This window comes from Lycium ferocissimum, chromosome 5 (genome assembly GCF_029784015.1).
Source record: "Lycium ferocissimum isolate CSIRO_LF1 chromosome 5, AGI_CSIRO_Lferr_CH_V1, whole genome shotgun sequence".
Taxonomy (NCBI): Eukaryota; Viridiplantae; Streptophyta; class Magnoliopsida; order Solanales; family Solanaceae; genus Lycium; species Lycium ferocissimum.
Window position 1 is genome coordinate 10,241,788 of NC_081346.1, and position 5,488 is coordinate 10,247,275.

General features: G+C 37.6%; 1 long non-coding RNA gene across 1 annotated transcript; it reads left to right on the plus strand.

Annotated features, from left to right (window-relative positions):
* The first annotated feature begins 4,461 nt into the window (after positions 1-4,461).
* LOC132058184 (uncharacterized) lies at positions 4,462-5,216 on the plus strand. The gene is made up of 3 exons (XR_009415201.1): positions 4,462-4,581; positions 4,931-5,065; positions 5,150-5,216. It is a non-coding gene; the product is annotated as an uncharacterized LOC132058184 (long non-coding RNA).
* Positions 5,217-5,488: the final 272 nt, after the last annotated feature.

A 5,488-nucleotide genomic window follows, 5' to 3' on the forward strand; every position in this document is an offset into this window, starting at 1 on the left:
AATAAAGTTAAGCTTTAAATTTAAAAATAAGACGAAACCCTAAAAGATAAATAACGTAAAGCTAATGACTACAAGTCTTCAAACAAAAAGGACTTGAAGCACTTTTTCAACCACTAAAACGACAATCCAAAGTATTGCGTATTCTTTATGTATTGAGCCTATCTTATTAATTGCACAAATATAAGTAGGGTTCTATATAAAATATTGAAGTTCCGGAGTCTCAAAGCATGATTAATATACGGCTAAACTACGTAAAAAGGAGTGAAAATGGAATAAGAGTTAGGAAAATGGTGGACTACTATAGCGCAGCAAAATAATGCGCTATAGATAAAACCAATTATCTATAGCTCATTATTTTACTGCGCTAAAGGTCCTTCCAGTTAATTGTTATAGCGCAGTAAAATAATGCGCTAAAGCACTTAATCTGAGTCGTTACGGTTAATCGCTTTAGCGCGATATTTTACCGCGTAGTGCATTTTTAACATTTTTTTGTTGGAGTATTTTGATTCAAAATAATTTTTTTGGGGGCATTTTGGTTCCGGACTCAATAAAAATAGCCTAGGAGGTTCCCATCCATACACATTTTTCCCTCAAAAAGAAATATAGAAAAAATGGTATTGGAGGAAGGTACATGAGGTTATGAATGCAAAAGTAAGCGGTAGAAGCTACCTAAACCTAAACAGACATTTGACTGGTTCCATTTTTATTAATCTTGACACAGTTATGTCGGCCTAAGGACAAACTATCAACTATTGAATGTTTTAAAAGAAGCTCAAACTCTTGATGGAATTTCCTAATTTAGATTAATATTAAACACATATAGTCATTATTAATTGCAAACACACCCGCCCTTAATTGGGAAGTGTACTTAAAAAAGAGTCACTAAGGGTGTGCGTGCCTGGTACAAAAGAAAATGTTTTCACTGAAAATATTTTCTTCGACAAGCGATTTTCTTACTTAATTTTTTATGTTTGATAAGTAAGCATAAAATATTATCTCAAAAGCATTTATATATAATATAAGCAAAGACTGTTGTGGTGGGGGTGGGTGCTATGGATTGAGGGTTGTTGGGGTGTGTTGGAGTATGGGAGGAGTGAAATGTCAATTATGAAATTTTACCGAGAAAGTTATCTTTCTCCTTTTTAAGGAATTTATTTTCCTAAAGAAAAGAACAAACAAGAAAAATTTGAAAAACATTTTTCCTTGGCACCAAACACACCCTAATTCAGTAATTTGTATGCCACCAGAAAGATTCTTTGTCTCACTCTTCTGTATACCTTTTTATTTCATATAAGTAGTTACTTAAGCTGTGGGGACTATGCCCCCCTCTTGTCTCTGTTGGGACACCAGGCGAGATAGGATTAGGAATAAAGATATCCGAGATAAGGTGGGAGTGGCATCAGTGGAGGACAAGATGCGGGAAGGCGCAAGCCGAGATGGTTCGGGCATGTGAAGAAAGAGAGACACGGATGCCCAAAGGTGCAGGTGTGAGACGTTGGCTATGGACGATTTCGAGAAGAGGAGTAGAGGTAAGTAGAAAAAGTATTGGGGGAGAGGTGCTTAGACGGGACATGGCGCGGTTTCGGCTTACGGGGACATGACCTTAGATAGAATTTTATGGAGGACTCAAATTAAGGTAGTAGGCTAGTAGGTAGTCCCACGCATCCCGTCGTACTAGTAGTCAAAATGCTTGCTTTGATCTTTATTTTCTTGTCCTTTGATTCGTGAAACTATAAGTTGGTCCTTGTACCACAATTATCGTATTTATCCGTGGTAGGCCGGGTATTACTATTTCTTTTTTCTCATACCGTTTATCATGGCTTTTTCGCTTTCGTTAGTTTCGTTTCAATCTTGCTTTGAGCTGTTTGTGCTTTTTCTCATCATGTTTTCTCTTGAGCCGAGGTCTTCTGAAAACGCCTCTCTATCTTCTGTGATGGGGGTTAAGGTCTGCATACATTTTACTCCCCAGACCCCACACAGTGGGATTTCACTGGGTATGTTGTTGTTGTTCAGCCAGCATAAGAAAAATGAATTGAGGTGAGATTAGACGATTCAAATATTTAGGCTCAGTCTTTAAGAAAATAATGATGGACGAACATGATGTTCTATGGAAGTGTTGTGCAATGGGAGGATACTTACCCGAGTGAAAGGCGAATTCTTATAAAACAATTGCAAGACCAACAGTATTATATGAGGTGAGTTCTACATAAACCACCAAATGTACTGATTCACAGATGTGATACCATGATGGCTAAAAGGTGTTAAGAAAAAGGATGAGGTTGACAGAAATTCACATGGGGGAGTTATCTCGTATATATATATATATATATATATATATATATATACGTGGACTTAGCATAAAATAGAACACATTAGGGTGAAGTATCAGTATTGTCTATACTAGCTATTTGGAATAGGGTTAGTTGTCATTGGGACACATTAACTAGATCCTATTGTATACGAGAGTCTCATAAGTTTGGTTAGAAACTATTCGATAATGTAGGGAGTGTTGTGAGATTTAGAAAATCTACAGTTTTAGAGAATTCCTATTACTGAGTAATGTAATGAAAGGGGCTCAAATGGGGTCCAATAGATACAGAGATTCTATAATCAACTCGATCTAGTTCTGAGTGAGACATAGTTGTCGTATCCTCTCTCAATATATATGGTGGTACCACTTAAACTGTTTCATCACATCCATGATATGTGTTTGTTACTAGAGAAACATCACTGAGGTTAAACAGGAAAACAGTTGCTTACCTATGTGCATGTTTGGAGGGGCTTTTGTGAAAACTCTTCAAGACGAGAAACTTCATATGTACCTAAGAGCCATGGCTTTGAATAGCGTTAAGAAGATGGACTTTCGGTTTAACTCCAACTCTAAGATTAGCTAATGGGGTGAGAATTGCCCAAGAAAACAGTCTATTCCCTTAACCAATGCGTGACATTCTAACTCTTCGCGTAAATCAAGAATAGAGATAGGTCAAGTTCTGATACCATGCTACTGAGATCAACTCTAAATGCTAGCACATGAATATGAGGATTGTCGAGGATCATAGTAGGAGATATCAGCTCATTCTCTCAGGCCTCAACCAATGTGGAAAATTCTAATAAATAGTACAAGCGATTGGAACTCATCTGGGGATGCAGAACATTACATAAAATGAGAGAATACAGAGATTTGTGAAACTGCATAAAGTTGGTCTGTAATTCTTACTTTCAAGTTGGTCATACCAGTAGATGTTGCTTTTAATTCCCTACTCATAACGTTGTTCTTTTTCTTTCTTTTCTTCTCTTTTTTTTTTTTTATGTGGACTTTGCTTTTGGGCTTGGTTAGTCATGCTGGCTTTAGTTATTATGTTCAGTGAGCTCAAACGCTATATCTAAAGTTGGCTGTGTGAGTTGGACACTAAAAGGATGTGACATGCATAAACGTGTGAGACATCTTTTACTAAAATTCAAAATTGAAGCTCAAAGTGCATCAATTTAGCACTTTGAAGCTCAAAACACCATATCTAGTTGGGATGCTGTCTTTGTTACTGTATCGATTGCAATAGTAAAACTGAATAATAAAAGAAGCTAGGTTTGTTAAAGAAACTTCTGTCTGTATGAACTCAATTGAATTCACTGGTAAACTAGCCTATGCAGCATGGTCGTCTTGCCAACTCAACCAGTGATGTAGTTATGCATATTCCTCTTGATAAAATATGCTTGTGAGAAAAATTTGGATCCTCTGGATGAGAGCTCCCCATGGACAAGGTCTCCTTGCCAAATATTCAGTATGCAGTCTGGAGTTTTGTATATGACTTGCTTTCAAGAATGTTCACTTTCTTGTGTAGGAAAGTGACAATGGGAAGGCCTTCAGGAAGTCTCTGATAACTTCAGGTATTGCTAACCCCTCCTAGATCTTGAGCTCACGTTGTTTGAACTATCTAATTTTTTTTTGCTGCAGGCCTGTCATGCATCACTTTTTTCTTGGAGAGATTTTTCATCCAGCTGACTGGTTTCAAAAGAGACTTGCTTATACCAGAAGTGTGGCCGCGAGTTCAATGGTGATTCTTCCAGTGATTTAGCAACTTTCAGAAACAGTACCCTCTCTTTAAATATTTCCTAGTACACCCAAAAAAAAAAAATGTGTATCATAACATAAATTTGAGCACGAAGCGTCAGACAATGGTAAAGTTGTCTCCATGTGACCTATAGGTCTCGGGTTCGAGCCGCGGAAGTAGTTACTAATGCTTGCATTAGGTTATTACTGTCTACACACGTCATCGGGGTGCGGCCCTTACTGGACCACGCAAGCTGGAATGCTTATACGCGGGGGCTGTACTTTTTCCATAAACATAAATTAGAGAACTGTGTTTCGGCTTAAGTTCTTTCGAGATACTTAAATGTCAAGATCTTGATTTATCTAGTAATTCTGAATGTTCATACTTATTTTACACTCAGGTTGGATACCATTGTTGGGCTAGGAGATCGGCATTCCATGAATATCCTTGTAGATCAAGCCACTGCAGAAGTTGTTCATAGATCTTGGGGGTTGCATTTGAGCAGGGCCTTATGCTGAAAACTCCTGAAAGGGTTTGTTTATTTCCATCTGGAGTACTTCTGTTCTGCTAGATTAGTTATATTAAGTTGTTCATATAAATATTCATAAAGAAAAGTTAATCAGATGTGTAAATATGTATTAGTGTACCACGTTGGATGGATTTTTTATATGCAGAGATTTAGAATACCTACAAAGAACTTAGGTGCAAGTCACTTGTTTGCGCATTCCTAATTTTTTCTCATAGTCACTTGTTCGCGCATTGCTAATTTTTTCTCATGTTCTCACATATCCTATGCCACTTTTTTGTTTTTCTAAGATCATATCGTTGTTTAAATTTCTTCTACCTATGTCTCAATTGTCATCCATAATGATCGGTTGCAGGTACCCTTCAGGCTGAGTAGGGACATAATAGATGGCATGGGCATAACTGGGGTGGAAGGGGTTTTTAGAAGATGCTGTGAGGAAACCCTGTCTGTTATGCGGACAAACAAAGAAGCACTGTTAACCATTATCGAGGTACAGCATTTCAGATACCTATTCCTACCACATTAGGAGTTTTAAACTGTGTCTGTCAGTCATACTTATGGACCTTCACTGCAGGTCTTTATCCATGATCCCTTATACAAGTGGGCTTTATCCCCTCTAAAGGCTTTGCAACGTCAGAAGGTATATCACTGATTTTGGCTTTTATCCTAGAAATTTTCTGCTTGTGAACAAGTCAGGAAGTATGTGGTGCCGCAGCCGCAGACGTATAAAACTAATTGGACATTTTTAAGAGTATGAACAAGTCATGATCTCATACTGCTCTGTTCCAAGGTACACTCAGTTTTGTAGTCTATAGGTGGTGAAATTTGTTTAAGCTAGAAGCAAATCCTCGTCTTACTATCGTAAAGCACTTGACTAACTACACAAGCCCCATTAGAAGAGTCTTTAGCCATG